The 15,652-nt window shown below is 44.4% G+C and overlaps 2 long non-coding RNA genes across 16 annotated transcripts; one reads left to right on the top strand and one right to left on the bottom strand.

Annotated features, from left to right (window-relative positions):
* Window positions 1-1,688: 1,688 nt before the first annotated feature.
* On the bottom strand, window positions 1,689-14,938 carry LOC125507921. 8 transcript variants are annotated; one of them, XR_007283146.1, is made up of 4 exons: window positions 14,473-14,938; window positions 13,621-13,764; window positions 12,345-12,480; window positions 1,689-1,707 (listed from the first exon to the last, which is right to left on the bottom strand). It is a non-coding gene; the product is annotated as an uncharacterized LOC125507921 (long non-coding RNA). The 8 variants fall into 8 exon arrangements; XR_007283148.1 differs by lacking the exon at window positions 1,689-1,707 and adding an exon at window positions 1,924-1,942; XR_007283147.1 differs by lacking the exon at window positions 1,689-1,707 and adding an exon at window positions 1,928-1,946.
* LOC125507943 lies at window positions 10,101-12,079 on the top strand. 8 transcript variants are annotated; one of them, XR_007283159.1, is made up of 6 exons: window positions 10,101-10,242; window positions 10,338-10,427; window positions 10,820-10,909; window positions 11,003-11,243; window positions 11,706-11,830; window positions 11,938-12,079. It is a non-coding gene; the product is annotated as an uncharacterized LOC125507943 (long non-coding RNA). The 8 variants fall into 8 exon arrangements; XR_007283157.1 differs by having other exon boundaries at window positions 10,338-10,452; XR_007283156.1 differs by having other exon boundaries at window positions 10,335-10,427.
* Window positions 14,939-15,652: the final 714 nt, after the last annotated feature.

The raw sequence follows: 15,652 nt of genomic DNA, 5'->3' as shown, positions 1-15,652 counted from the left end.
ATTCAGAGATGCAAAGTTCAATAAACGCTCAACGACGGTACTGTGCTGGTTCTAGGCTAGACCGTGCTAGAGACGCGAGCCTAGAACACTAACAAAATCACGGCGCTGCACGTAAATAAGGGAAAAGCACACTCTGGAACTTTTTTTTCGCTCTTTTTTTTGCGCTCCTTTTTTTTGCGCTCCTCTTTTTTTTTGCGAAAAATCACTATAATGGCGAGTGTCTCAAAACTCTTCCCTCGTCAAACTGATAGGATGGGCATGAAAAAAAAATTTCACTTTTTTTCGAAAATCAGGGCAGCGACGACGAAAAAGTGCGACAAAAAATCACTATGATGGCACGTGGCTCAAAAGACTCAGAAAAGCCTAAAAATAGGATAGGGAAAAAAAATTGCCCGTGAAAATTTTGGCCTAAAAACTGCCCGGGGGTCTCCAGACTTTTTTTTTCCGAGACCTACGCAGGCAAGGAAACACGAATCGGAATTTAGATTGATCTCAAGAACAAACCTAATATGAGAAGAACTCGGATTGGTGGTGGATATATGGTTGTGGTATATGGCAGCGGTGGTGGTATATGGTAGCGGTGGTGGTATATGGATACAGATTGGTGGTGGTATATGGATACGAATTGATAGTGGTATATGGATATGGATTCAGAGCGGTGGCGGATAAGCAAAAGTGGTAGATGGGCGATGATGATGGTGCGGCGGCGGCGTGACAACTTATGACCAGAACTCGAAACTCTAAAAGACTAGACTCTAAGACCAGCAACTTGACACGGCGATGCAACCGCAAATTCAACAAAGCAAAAACCCTAAAAAGATTATGCAAAGGCTCAGATTGGTTCGGATGATGAACTAACCCTAAATTTTTTTTGTGGCTTTTTTTCGTGGACTTTAGGTATGAAGAACAGACTCGATCTAATCTATGAAAAACTGTAAAAATCTCACCGAGCAACCTGGAAATCTGATACCACTTGATAGAGGCTAAGGTGTCCCGATGTTTCGATGAGATGGTGGCTATCGTTTTCTGTGGGAGTCGACCTTGACGATCCGACTACGAACGTGCGAGACGTCGCGCCTTAGCAATCGCTAAACCAACTTCCGAGGGTTATTGACCACGCCGGAGCACGATCAACCTGACCACGAGGGTCTGTTTCCTGCGAGCAAACGAAGAACAAGCAAGAAACTGAGATTGCAATCGGGATATTGCGAATATAAGATGAAAGCTTTATTGATCAAGGTGGGGTTCTGTGACGTCTTGGTCTGGTCGTTGGACACAAACGAAGTACGTGAAGTTGCAGCTATGGCGAACTTTTAATCTAAACAAAACCTAAAGTCTAAACGACGCCCTAAGGGTTGTATATATGGAGGAAGAGGGGGGAATTTCGTGGCCCTTGAGGGTGGGGTCCGAAACCAACCCTTACTCTTGTTTCCCCACACATACGGACTCTAAAAATAGCCTATACTTAAGTATTTCGAAATTACATGGGCCTGACCCATTAATAAGGTGACGCAGCACCTAGAATAGCCTATGAACGAATATTATGAAGTGGCATCTTGTATATTTCGTCCAAGGCTTCATGCACTCCTTATGGCGGCTTCAAAGTCCTGAAATCATCACTTGTAACTCCGTTCTTGATCCCCTTGCGCATGCCATCAACTCCATGCGTGTTCTTGCTCCAATGTTCATCCTTCTCCAAGCTAGGCCCTTCATTTGTAAGCAAAACAAATGTATCCAATTTAGGCAGCATCATAATCTCATGAACATTAGAATCATTACCAAGAAACGAAAGTACCTGGTAATTTAATTGGCGTGCGCGAGCTCTAGTAATTGGTCCAGTATATGTAACAGTAGGGGCTGTGGGTGTAACAATGGTATTGATGTCCTCATCACACACTTTCCTGGGTCATGCCCGGCCTCGGAAGATCAACACGTCACAGCCCTACCTAGGCACAACAGAGAGGTCAGCACGCCGGTCTAAATCCTATGGCGCAGGGGTCTGGGCCCATCGCCCTTTGCACACCTGCACGTTGGGAACGCGGCCGGAAGCAGACCTAGCCTAGCAGACGTTCCAGTCCAATCCGGCGCGCGTCGCTCAGTCGCTGACGTCACGAAGGCTTCGGCTGATACCACGATGTCGAGTGCCCATAACTGTCCCCGCGTAGATGGTTAGTGCGTATAGGCCAGTAGCTAGACTCAGATCAAATACCAAGATCTCGTTAAACGTGTTATCTTGAAATAACCGTGAACGCCGACCAGGGCCAGGCCCACCTCTCTCCTAGGTGGTCTCAACCTACCCTGTCGCTTCGCCACAAAGATCCACTTAGAGGGCCGTCGGGACAAACGTCCTTTCGGACCCAATCCGTGAATCACTCGCGGGGTACTCCTACGAGCCGACCCGTCTTTAGTCACCACAAGTATCATATATTATGTATAGGTATATACCCGTGATCAACTCCCGAGTGATCACGGCCCGATATTATAGCATGGCAGACGGACAAGAATGTATGGCCATTGATGATAAACTAGCATCCTATACTAAGCATTAGGATTGCAGGTAAAGGTAACAACAGTAGTAGCAAGGACAGGCTATGCAACATGATAGGATTAACGGAAAGCAGTAACATGCTACACTACTCTAATGCAAGCAGTATAGAGGAGAGTAGGCGATATCTGGTGATCAAGGGGGGGGGGCTTGCCTGGTTGCTCTAGCAAGAGAGAGGGGTCGTCAACACCGTAGTCGTACTGGGTAGCAGCGGCGTCGGTCTCGGGGTCTAGCGAGAGAAGAGGGGGAAGAAACAATAAATATAATGCAAACAAAAGCATGACGATGCATGACATGACAAAGCGTGATGCTAGGTGTGCCCTAACGCGGTACGAGGTGGTACCGGTGAAGGGGGAAACATCCGGGAAAGTATTCCCGGTGTTTCGCGATTTTGGACAGATGAACTGGAGGGGGAAAGTTGTGTGTTTGCTATGCTAGGGATGTGTGGCGGACGAACGGGCTGCGTATCCAGATTCGTCTCGTCGTTCTGAGCAACTTTCATGTTGAAAATATTTTAATCCGAGTTACAGATTAATAGATATGATTTTCTAAAGATTTTATTAATTTCTGGAATTTAATTAATTATTTAAATTAATTCAAAAATGAACTAATGACATCAGCATGATGTCATGCTGACATCAGCAGTCAACAGAGTTGACTGGTCAACCTGACCAGTGGGTCCCACTGGTCAGTGACACATTATTTTTAAACAGTTTAATTAATCTAATCAAAATTAATTAGGGGTGGGCCCCACTGTCATAATAATTAATTAGCTAATTAACTAACCAGGTTAATTAGATAACTAATGTTTAATTAGTTTAATTATTTGTTTAGTTTAATTAATCAAAATTAATTAAGTTAATTACTTCTGTAATTAATTAATTAATTAATTATATTATTATTATTATTTTATATAATTTTTTAAATTCTTTTTTATAAACGTTCTAGGGGCTTGAGGCCCCACTTGTCATAGGGCCAGCGTGCCAACAGGGTTAACTTGCGCGGGGTGTGGGGCACAGCCCGAGCGGTTCGGCGCTGTGGGCATCCGCCCGTTTGGGCGCCTGTCTACGCCAGTGAATGGCGCCGGGACGCCGGCGACTGCGGCAAGCGCAACAGCGACCGGGACGACTGGCCGGCAGCGGCGACTAAGGCCGGGCGAGGGGAGCAGGGGCATGCGATGGGGCGTGGGCGCGCGCCGGCGAGCCGGGGCGCGGCCAAGCGCGGATGTCCGCGCGCAGCAGCGGCGCGTGGCCAGGGGGCGGACGCGCGGATCCGGCGAAGGCCAGCGTGTAGTGGGGCGAGGGCGCGGCCGGCAGCCACGACGAGCGGAGGCGGGCGCTAGAAGCGGTGGGGTGAAGGCGGAGATGGCCGTGGGGCGAGGCACGAGCAGGCGTGGGCTCGCGCGCGCATGGCGCGTAGGCGCGGCGAGGCCGGGAGCACGACGGCAGCAGTACGGGACGGCACCGGCGCGGACGACCTAGGGAAAGGGGTAGGGGAGATGGGGTCATACCCCCGGTGCAGGGGTTCGGTCGGCGAAGTTCGGGGCGGCCGGCATGGAGGGGACGAGGAGGCGGCAGTCCGGCGAGCTGGCGAAGGTGTCGAGGTCTGGCGACGGCACGACGAGGTGGCAGCGTTCGACGACGGCGTGGCGAGGTAGAGGCCTCGGGCGGTGTCTCGCGGTGCGAAGGAGGGGCGAGGAGGCGAGGCGACGGCAGCGGGTGGTCGGAGACGCCAGGCGGGTGCGGTGTCGGGGCGAGCGGCGGGGTCGGGACATGGCCCGATCCAGATCCCAAATCGGGGGGAGGAGAGGAGCGTGGGTGCGTGCGGGGAAGTGGGGGGTCTGGTGGTTAGGGTTCGGGTGTGTGGGGTGGCCTAATAGGCCAGGAGGCAGCATGGGGTGGGCCGATTGGGCCGTGTGGGATGGGCCGAGGCCCATGGGGAGCTGGGAGGGTCTTCTCATTTCCTTTTTTTTGTTAGTTTTGTTTTTCCCTTCTTATTTTTCTTTTATTCTGTTTTATCTTTGTTTTTTATTGTTTTAGTTTTTGTAAAATATATACTAGGCATCTAATCTAGTATTTCAATTTAGTTCACTGTCACAAAAAGTCTAGTTCCCAAATAATTTAGTTTGATATTTTATTAATTAGTAAAGGCATTGAAATAATTAGGTTTGCTATTATTTAAATTATTTTAGTGCAGTTAAGCATTTCATAAAAGTTTGGTTTCACTACCACAATCACCTATGCATTTTCTGGCATGACACGAACATTTTAGTTTCATTGTTTGAAAACTTTTGTTGTTTGCCTAATTTTTTAATTTGGATTCGAATCGATTTCAATCTAACGCGAGATCAGCAACGGTAATTAAGGTGACGTGGCGTCATTAGTAGAGGTTCACTGTAACTTAAGTATCTGGGCGTCACACTTCATCAAGTTCTAATTTCCTCCCACTCACTTCTTTCGAGAGAAACTCCTTCTCTAGAAAGGATTCATTCTTAGCAATGAGTATCTTGCTTTTAGATCTGTGATAAAAGGTGTACCTAACAATTTCCTTTGGGTATCCTATGAAGACACATTTTGGGTTCAAGCTTATCAGTTTGAAGCTTTTTCACATAAGCATCGCAGCCCCAAACTTTAAGAAACGACAAATTAGGTTTCTTGCCAAACCATAGTTCATATGGTGTCGTCTCAACAGATTTTGATGGTGCCCCATTTAACGTGAATGCAGCCGTCTCTAAAGCATAACCCCAAAATGATAACGGTAAATCAGTAAGAGACATCATAGATCACACCATATCTAATAAAGTGTGGTTACGATATTCGGACACATCATTATATTGTGGTGTTTCAGGTGGCGTGAGTTGCGAAATTATTCGACATTGTTTCAAATGAAGACCAAACTCATAACTCAAATATTCACCTCCATGATCAGATCATAGAAACTTAATTTTCTAGTTACGATGATTTTTCACTTCACTCTAAAATTCTTTGAACTTTTTAAATGTTTCAGACTTATGTTTCATCAAGTAGACATACCCATATATGCTCAAATCATCTATGAAGGTCAGAAAATAATAATACCCTCCATCAGCGTCAACACTCATTGGACCACATACATCAATATGTACTATTTCCAATAAGTCTGTTGCTCGTTCTATTGTTCCGAAGAACGGAGTCTTAGTCATCTTGCCCATGAGGCATGGTTCGCAAGCATCAAGTGATTCCAAAGCCCATCGGCATGAAGTTTCTTCATGCGCTTTACACTAATATGACCTAAACAGCAGCGCCACAAATAAGTTTCACTATCATTGTTAAACTTATATCTTTTGGCTTCAATACTATGAATATGTGTATCACTACTATCGAGATTCAATAAAAATAGATCACTCATCAAGGGTGCATGACCATAAAAGATATTACTCATTTAAATAGAACAACCATCATTATCCGATTTAAATGAATAACTGTCTCGCATCAAACAAGATCTATATATAACGTTCATGCTTAACGCTAGCACCAAATAACAATTATTTAGGTCTAATACTAATCCCGAAGGTAGATGTAGAGGTAGCGTGCCGACCGCGATCACATCAACTTTGGAACCATTTCCCACGCGCATCGTCACCTCGTCCTTAGCCAATCTTCGCTTAATCTGTAACCCCTGTTTAGAGTTGCAAATATGAGCAACAGAACCAATATCAAATACCCAGGCGCTACTACGAGTTACTATGAGCATTAGTAAGGTACACATCAATAACATGTATATCAAATATACCTTTCACTTTGCCATCCTTCTTATCCGCCAAATATTTGGGACAGTTCCGCTTCCAGTGACCAGTCCCTTTGCAGTAGAAGCACTCAGTCTCAGGCTTAGGTCCAAACTTGGGCTTCTTCACTTGAGCAGCAACTTGCTTGCCGTTCTTCTTGAAGTTCTCCTTATTCCTTTTGCCCTTTTTCTTAAAACTAATGGTCTTATTAACCATCAACACTTGATGCTCCTTCTTGATTTCTACCTTCGCAGCTTTTAGCATTGCGAAGAGCTTAAGAATTGTCTTATCCATCCCTTGCATATTATAGTTCATCACGAAGCTTTTGTAGCTTGTTGACAGTGATTGAAGAACTCTGTCAATGACACTGTTGATACATCTCCAACGTATCTATAATTTTTGATTGCTCCATGCTATATTATCTACTGTTTTGGACATTATTGGGCTTTATTATTCACTCTTATATTATTTTTGGGACTAACCTATTAACCGGAGGCCCAACCCAGAATTGTTGTTTTTGCCTATTTTAGGGTTTCGAAGAAAAAGAATATCAAACGGAGTCCAAACGGAATGAAACCTTCGGAAACATAATTTTCTCAACGAACAAGACTCAGGAGACTTGGACCCTACGTCAAGACACAAAAAAGGAGGCCACGAGGTAGGGGGCGCGCCTACCCCCAGGCGCGCCCTCCACCCTCGTGGGCCCCTTGTTGCTCCACCGACGTACTCCCTCCTATATATACCTACGTACCCCCAAACGATCAGATACAGAGCCAAACCCTAATTCCACTGCCGCAACTTTCTGTATCCATGAGATCCCATCTTGGGCCTATTCCGGAGCTCCGTCAGAGGGGGCATCGATCACGGAGGGCTTCTACATCAACACCATAGCCCCTCCGATGAAGTGCGAGTAGTTCACCTCGACCTATGGGTCCATAGTTAGTAGCTAGATGACTTCTTCTCTCTTTTTGGATCTTAATACAATGTTCTCCCCCTCTCTTGTGGAGATCTATTCGATGTAATCTTCTTTTTGCGGTGTGTTTGTTGAGACCGATGAATTGTGGGTTTATGATCAAGTCTATCTATGAACAATATTTGAATCTTCTCTAAATTCTTTTATGTATGGTTGGTTATCTTTGCAAGTCTCTTCGAATTATCAATTTGGTTTGGCCTATTAGATTAATCTTTCTTGCAATGGGAGAAGTGCTTAGCTTTGGGTTCGATCTTGCGGTGTCCTTTCCCAGTGACAGTAGGGGCAGCAAGGCACATATTGCATTGTTGCCATCGAGGATAACAAGATGGGGTTTTCATCATATTGCATGAGTTTATCCCTCTACATCATGTCATCTTGCTTAAGGCGTTACTCTGTTTTCATTAACTTAATACTCTAGATGCATGCTGGATAGCGGTTGATGAGTGAAGTAATAGTAGTAGATGCAGGCAGGAGTTGGTCTACTTGTCTCAGGCGTGATGCCTATATACATGATCATACCTAGATATTCTCATAACTATGCTCAATTCTGTCAATTGCTCAACAGTAATTTGTTCACCCACCATAGAATACTTATGCTCTCGAGAGAAGCCACTAGTGAAACCTATGGCCCCCAGGTCTATCTTCATCATATTAATCTCCTAATACTTAGTTATTTCCTTTGCTTTTTAACTTTGCTTTTATTTTTACTTTGCATCTTTATCACAAAATATCAAAAATATTATCTCATCATATCTATCAGATCTCACTCTCATAAGTGGCCGTGTAGGGATTGACAACCCCTTATCGCGTTGGTTGCGAGGATTTATTTGTTTTGTGCAGGTGTGAGGGACTCGCGCGTAGCCTCCTACTGGATTGATACCTTGATTTTCAAAAACTGAGGAAAATACTTACGCTACTTTGCTGCATCGTCCCTTCCTCTTCGGGGAAAACCAACACAGTGCTCAAGAGGTAGCAAGAAGGATTGCTGGCGCCGTTGCCGGGAGGTCTACGCAAAAGTCAATATACCAAGTACCCATCACATACCCTTATCTCCCGCATTATATTATTTGCCATTTGCCTCTCGTTTTTCTCTCCTCCACTTCACCCTTGCCGTTTTATTCGCCCTCTCTCTCTATCCTCCCTCTCTTTCTCTATTTGCCTTTTTTTGCCCGCTTGCTTTTTGTTTGCTTGCTTGCCACTATGGCTCTACCTAAATCTGGTGATCTTCACCTTAAAAGGATAGAAAAGATCGAAAACAATGTAAGGAGTTTTATGGTTTTGCAATTTGAACATAATAGTTTCTTCAGAAACAAGCTTAAGGAACAGAAAAGTTTTATGAGTTTTATGAACAAAGAGCTTGATGATATGTCTAAAGAATTCAATGGTTTAAGATCCCAGATTGCTCTTCTTGAGAAATTGACTGCTGAAATTTTGAATAAGCAGGCTACCTTAGTTAATAGGATGGCCGCTAAACAGGATTACTATAAAAATAAAGATGAAGATCTAAAAGTTATTAATGTGTCCCCTATTAAATCTTTGTTTTGCAATATGAATTTTGATAATGATGGGACTGAATATGATCCACCTTTATCTAGAAGACGTTCCAAGAATTCGGAATTTTTTGATCTTGATGCTAAAATTGATAAAAGTGGGATTGAAGAAATTAAAATCCTAAATGTTGCTAAACCCACTATTATGAATTTCAAGGAATTTAACTATGAAAATTGCTTTTTGATTGATTGTATTTCCTTGTTGCAATCCGTGCTAAATTCTCCTCACGCTTATAGTCAAAATAAAGCGTTTACTAAACATATCGTTGATGCCTTGATGCAATCTTATGAAAAAAAACTTGAATTAGAAGTTTCTGTCCCTAGAAAACTATGATGAGTGGGAACCAACTATTAAAATTAAAATTAAAGATCATGAATGCTATGCTTTATGTGATTTGGGTGCTAGTGTTTCCACGATTCCAAAGACTTTATGTGATTTGTTAGGTTTCCGTGATTTTGATGATTGCTCTCTAAACTTGCACCTTGCAGATTCCACTATTAAGAAACCCACGGGAAGAATTAATGATGTTCTTATTATCTCTACTCCTAATGTCTCAGTTGGTAGGTCGCGTTTCGAGTTTTATTTTCGCCCAACCTCACCCAGTCTTTTTTGGTACTTCTTTGGTACTTCCTCCCACCTCCCTCTCAGACGCGAAAAACCAAGAAAAACCCCGCGATCGAGTCCAGCACACGCCCAACCTCCCGTCGTAATTAATTGAGACGATCGAAAATAAACCACCGAGCACAAACCAGCAAAAATTAACCAGCGAAAAAAAACCCAAAACAATCGCACGCACGTACGAGCGAGGCCGCCCACCCTCGAGCGAGAACCACTCGCACGCACGACTCGCTCAGCAAACCATGCGCCGCCGCCCTCCATCCTTCGCCACCGCCGCTCCATCCCTTCGCCGCCGACCTCGCACATCAAAGCCGCCGCCGCTCCATCCCTTTGCCGCCGCCCACGATCCACTTCAGGAGACGCCGTCGATCCCGTTAAGGACCTGCTGCCCATCATGTCGAGGATCCGAAGACGATCCCCTTCAGGAGCCTTGCCGATCCTTCTCCACACGCCACCGCCTCCCTTGCGAAGACGCCTTGCCATGGATATCAATCGGTGCCACGACGACCGTGGCCTCCCCACCCGCCGACGTTCCAGATCCAGCCATCGTTAACCCCCTCCACATCAGTGATTGGTCAAGGTAGGGGTGTGTGGCTCTATCCATCTTCCCGCGTGTACGGCGTCCATGTATCCCGGGCAAGGGTGCTTGTGAGATCGGGAGGCGATCAAAAGGAGGAAGAGGAGATCCATGGTTGGGGATACATTCAACGACCTAGGCATCATCCTCCCTGACGTCGTACTCGAAGCCTGCAGCCATTGCCTTCTCAATCTATGTTAGTCAGCAGCAGCAAGGTCAGGCCCCACTATATTTTCTTCAGATCTTGCATCGCCATGGTGACTCCACAAAATTTGTACATCCATTGCCGACGTTGGTATTTATTCAGCAGAGAATTAACAACAGTAGACCAAAGCAAAGGGGGGTCAGCCTGAATGGGACGTATCCCCTTCCAGAGGACTCGCCCTAGCTAACCTGCATGGTACCTTTCAATAGCACTTCTCCCAGTAAGTTTGCAAAATTTGGATCCACCACTTTTGAATCATGCTTGGTGTGTGCTGACGGTGCACGAGGAACGTGACGGTTTTTCTCTGAATCATGCCATAGTTCTCTCAATATTGTACGTGTTGTTCTCTCAGCATTGTACGTCTTGTTCTCTGCATGATGTGTGGTCGATGGGCGGAGGCGACGACTGGCGGCTGTTCTATTTACACCTGACATGGTTGAGAGGCTAGGGAGCAGGCGATTTTGCACTCGTATTTGGTTGGCAATGGAGATGAATTTGTGAGGGATGTGGCTGGGAGTTGCACCGGTCATTTTTCTGCCCTCTCTATGTTATCCCTTTGCACTAATCGGTAATTGCTTTTTGACCAGGGGATAGGGTAGCGTACACGAACAGCAAAATTGTAGAAGACGAGGAGGACAATCTGAGTGACCAACATTATGTGGAGTATTGAGATGCAGGTAAGACATGTGTAATCTGAATTGAGACATATGGAGGGCATACATAGTATGTATGTGCAGTTTTTAATTGTAGGTTGAATTCTTGTTCTCTAGATCCATCTTCACTGACAGCACGCGCTTGTCTGTGACCTCCCACCAGCAACGCCTTGAGGTCACCCACACAAGCGACCAAGCAATTCCACGCTGTCACCCTCTGCTACTTCGCCAACGACATCGAGGAGGTCGTGGGTGAGAGCTACTGTCCTCCCTGGAGAACATGCTCGTGCCCCATGCGTACGAAGAAGAGCTAAGACACTCGCATGGGTGCTCAAGGAAATACACCAGATTGAGCGAGGTTAGATTAAAGTTTCTTCATTCTACACTAGCTTTTCTTGTGCCTTTAGGTATTTCAGATAAGTATCGTATGCTGCCTACAACATGTAAGGGAAGCTAAAAAGGATTACAAAATATTTATGCTTCTTCATAGTTGTCCATTTGGTTCTAAACTTTGTTGAGTGGCAGACATATTTTACATTAATTAATAAATAGTGTTGCTGCACACGTGAGTTGGTTTGCAATGAAGTGGGCAGGTAGACATGTTTTTGTTGAATAAATATTTTTCATAAATACGGGGGCATGAAGATAATCTATTCTTTCTTTACTCCATTGACAATGGGACAATGTTCTTTTTGTGTTTCAGAGTAGAAAAAAACAGACTCCAATCTGAATCTGATGAGTAAAAAAATATCGTTGTGTTTCAGAGTGTTACGCAATTTATCAACAAGAGCAAAGACTCCAATCTGATGATGTAGGACAGCTTTAATGTGACAGAGGATCATGGTGGTCGATGGATTGTGCACCCGGTAGTAGACTAGGAAAGGAACATTATTTACGGAACACAATGATATTCAGAGCAGCCCTGCACTATGTGAGATTTAGAAGGTATTCAAATTAGTGTTTGTTGATAATTGCAAATTCTGTGTGTCCGAGTTTCATATTTTTCTTTCTATCCCTGTCAACGTATTAATCCGTTGTTCTTTGATGTGCAGTTGGTACTGCCGGCGGATGCATCCATGTGCTAATCTCCTGGCACCACGTAGACGGAGCCAAACGAGTTGGGGCCTCCGGCCGGCTGGTAGTGGACAACAACACCGGGTTTGTTAATTAATCAACAAGTCACAGATTGTCCTCTTTTTTGATTGGTCTGGTGTGGATTATCAGGCCTGCCGCGCAATCATAGATTTATCTTTTGATTTATGTGGGTGGACAGAAACACCCTTTCTAAAGTTCTCTAGGGATTGTAATGAAGCACGGTAACACACTCCAGCATTCATTCTTTGCTTGATATTAGCAAACAATGTAAAATAACCAAGCTCACAACATTCTAAAGCGGTCTATTAGCTACTTCAGCAGACAACAGACAGAAAGAAGTAAGCAGTGTTTGATTTGCTCATACCCGTGGAGGGATCGAATTCTGCCCAAAGTTTGTCGCAGCACTTGTGGTCAGCAGCGAGGATGAGCACCCACACCCGCTCCTTGTTGCTGGCCTCTGCATCCTCCTCCCTTGAAGCGGGTCTATGCGGGGAGTTGATCTAGAATATCCTATTGTTAGATATAACAAATAGGTGACAAGAAATAAACAAGAACTATGTAGTACAATATATGTGTCACACAGTATACTTTGAAAATATGTGTAATTTGAGATTCTGATATAGATGTAGGCCTGTAACACACCTTGAACATGCACTGAAAATTGTTGTTTACAGTTTGATTTCTAAACGTGATGAAAACCCCTATTTAAAAAAGATTTAATAGAATTTGTAGTGATTCTTTTGTCAGATTGATAATATATTGCAAATTATGCTTGATGGTTAATTTCTTGGCATAAAAGGTGCTTATTTGAAATTTGGTTACTACTGAAATTTTGTCAAGATACTTGGACTTGTTCATTGTTCAGTCAGGTTCCAATCAAGAGTTAACCTGAGACAATAGAAAGTACTGTCTGTGTAATTATTGATGGTTCTGGAATAAGGATTAAACCAAATCAACGAAACAAATCCTCGAGGATGCCTTTTTTGGTAGCTAGCCAGGTTAAACTTTTCAATCCGTGCTCAGCCCTGTACTCATAGGTCCATTGTTTCAATATTTATGAAGCACCACATTTCCAAATACATTTATTAAGCACCCTACCAATGTCAAGTTTTCAGATCTTACGTACTTTCTTGTGGTACATGCCTACAAATTTTTGTACAGTCTATAAAAAAACGACGACTGTCCGGTCTGGTCATAAATGTAGCCTAATCATAAAAAATGAAGTACACAAAAAACTTCATAAACATAGTTGTCACAATTTTTTATTAACCTTGTTTTTACAATATTTCAGATTATTCAGAAAATGAATTACACAATTTTTTATTTAGAGAAAGAGTTACCACCATTTTTTTAAGAAACAACTTTCATGTTTTTCTTTAGAAACATTTTTTACCACTATTATGAAAATATGTTCATATTAAAGATTACAGCTGCAAAAAATATAACAGCTGCATGATGGTTAATCAAATCAAGGATGGTCGAGAACTTGCAGATGCTACGTTTTTTATTTTGAAGTTAAGACTCAACTTGGAGCATTGGAGCATTTGAGAAATCTCACCACCAAGTCGACATCCAGCAATGGCATCTAGAGCACAAAGGTCTAAAATTGAAAAGTACACAATCTGTCAAAATGCTCTCACCATCTCATGAAATTGATGTGCTCGGTGAGGCAGAGGACGATGGTGTAGTGCTGCCAAAGCTCGGTACTTCCTTCGCTGCACTGTGCTTGCTCTTCTAGGTGTCATCCAACGTTGCCCTTGCACGCATCCGCATCAGTCTCCAACCTTGTTACAATTAATATATTAACGCCCATTGCTTCAAAGGGATATATATGAAAAGACAACAGAATGGAAAACCATAGAGAAACATGGTGGAAATGACTAAACAGAGTTACTATATGCACATCTTTGTAGAGAAGGTAAGAACAAAAGAAATTCCTTCCTCTGCTCCAAGTGTGACACCTCTGAATCTTTCAGTTGTAGAAGAAGACAGAATGGAGATTAGACTAATCTGCCTTCTCGTTTTGAAGATCACAACAACATTTACTACATCACGACGCACAAGAACCTAACGGTTACGTCAAACGGAGTTTGGAAATCAACAATCGTGAGTTGTGAGATAACAAAATAATCACATCTGACTTGGTCACTCAAAAGAACTTATGCAGGTGAGAACCCTTACTGTGCTACTGCTAACGCCATAATTTATTTGATTCAAGTGGAGAGCTTTTTTATTCCTCCAAAGCCCAAGATATATAGCATTTTTCAGAGAAAGGTAACAGCCTCAACAGATTCTAGATAAGAAAAGGTCACGGAAGTGCATGAAGCTGGATTTGAGAGTGAGACTGAGAAGAAAAGACTACGGGGTAATCAAAGTACAATAGGTGATTCAAATAGAATGTTTAGGATACATATGTTTACAGTTGATTTTCAGTTCGTAGAAATATAATGTTTGGTACATCTGGACTGAAACAAAACTCAAAAAAATTGTACCTTCGCTGTGTGATTTCCCTGTCAAATACCGAGCATACTATCAGTACGCTGTGTAGCAGGCCAACAGGCAGCAAGCTAGCAACTCAGCCTGGGTTGGCCAGATCGACGGTGCGGCTCAGCTTGAGGTAGAAATCTTCAAGTCGCCCTCGGCTCCGGAAATCGCCCTGGGATGGCTAGATCCACGGCGCGGCTCGCCGACGGCCGGATCCGGCTGCTCACCGCGACACCTGGTCTCGCCACTGCTCACTGGACCCGGCCGAAACAGATAACTGTGGCGGGGACCGAGGAGTGGAGGGGATGGGAGGAGGCAGGGACGCGCCAAGGTGGGGAGTTGTGGCGGCTGGGACGGCGTGGCGGAGAGGGTTGGCGGCGGCGACGATGTGGCGGAGAGAACGAGCAAGAGGGGTGAGAGAGTGTGGTCTTGCAGAGGGGTGCCATGGGATGAGAGAGTGAGAGGGTGGCTGCCGTGAGGATAAGTCAGGATAGGTGGAAAAACTAATTTGGTTTGTCTCTTTTGTTTTACATGTTTACGTGATTAGCAACTTGGTTCTTTCTTAGACCACATTACACAGTACACGTGGAGCCTGGCACTACATCCAGCACCCAACATGTAACAAAGCAGGATCTAGATAGTGAGTTCAGTTTAAATTAGCATAAATTAACAAGCAAGCATGACATTATTTATATGACAGATCCACAGCAATGTTAAACTCCTAGGAGTTTGTAGTTTTAGAGAAAAACAGTACTAGCAGTTTTCACATGAGACAATGATGGATTGGGGATAGGAGGAGAAGCTTGAGGGGAAGCTAGACTATGCTCGGCGCGGCTTGGCGGGGAGAGGAGGATGTGGGTGGCGTGAGAGGTTGTCGGGCAGAGGAGGTCAGCAACGACGTGGCGGAGAGAGGATGATGTACGTGACACCATCGAGGGATTAGAGGGAAAGGAGACATGACAGCTGGCGTGGAGAGGAGGTGTCGAACGATGCCATGGAAGGAAGAGGATGATGTGCGGCAATGACAAAAGCGGATGGGCTTCGACAGTGGCGTGAAGAGGAGGACCATCGAAGTTGTGGAGGAAGGAGGAGGGGGCGGCTGACATCGTGGAAGGGATAGGAGAGGTCGGGAGACGACATGGAGCGAAGAAGAGGCGCCACTCCTGCAAAAAGCTGACGACCACATTC

Source organism: Triticum urartu, chromosome 1 (genome assembly GCF_003073215.2).
Source record: "Triticum urartu cultivar G1812 chromosome 1, Tu2.1, whole genome shotgun sequence".
Taxonomy (NCBI): Eukaryota; Viridiplantae; Streptophyta; class Magnoliopsida; order Poales; family Poaceae; genus Triticum; species Triticum urartu.
The sequence above is the reverse complement of the archived record's forward strand: the minus strand, read 5'-3'. Positions and strand labels throughout refer to the sequence as shown.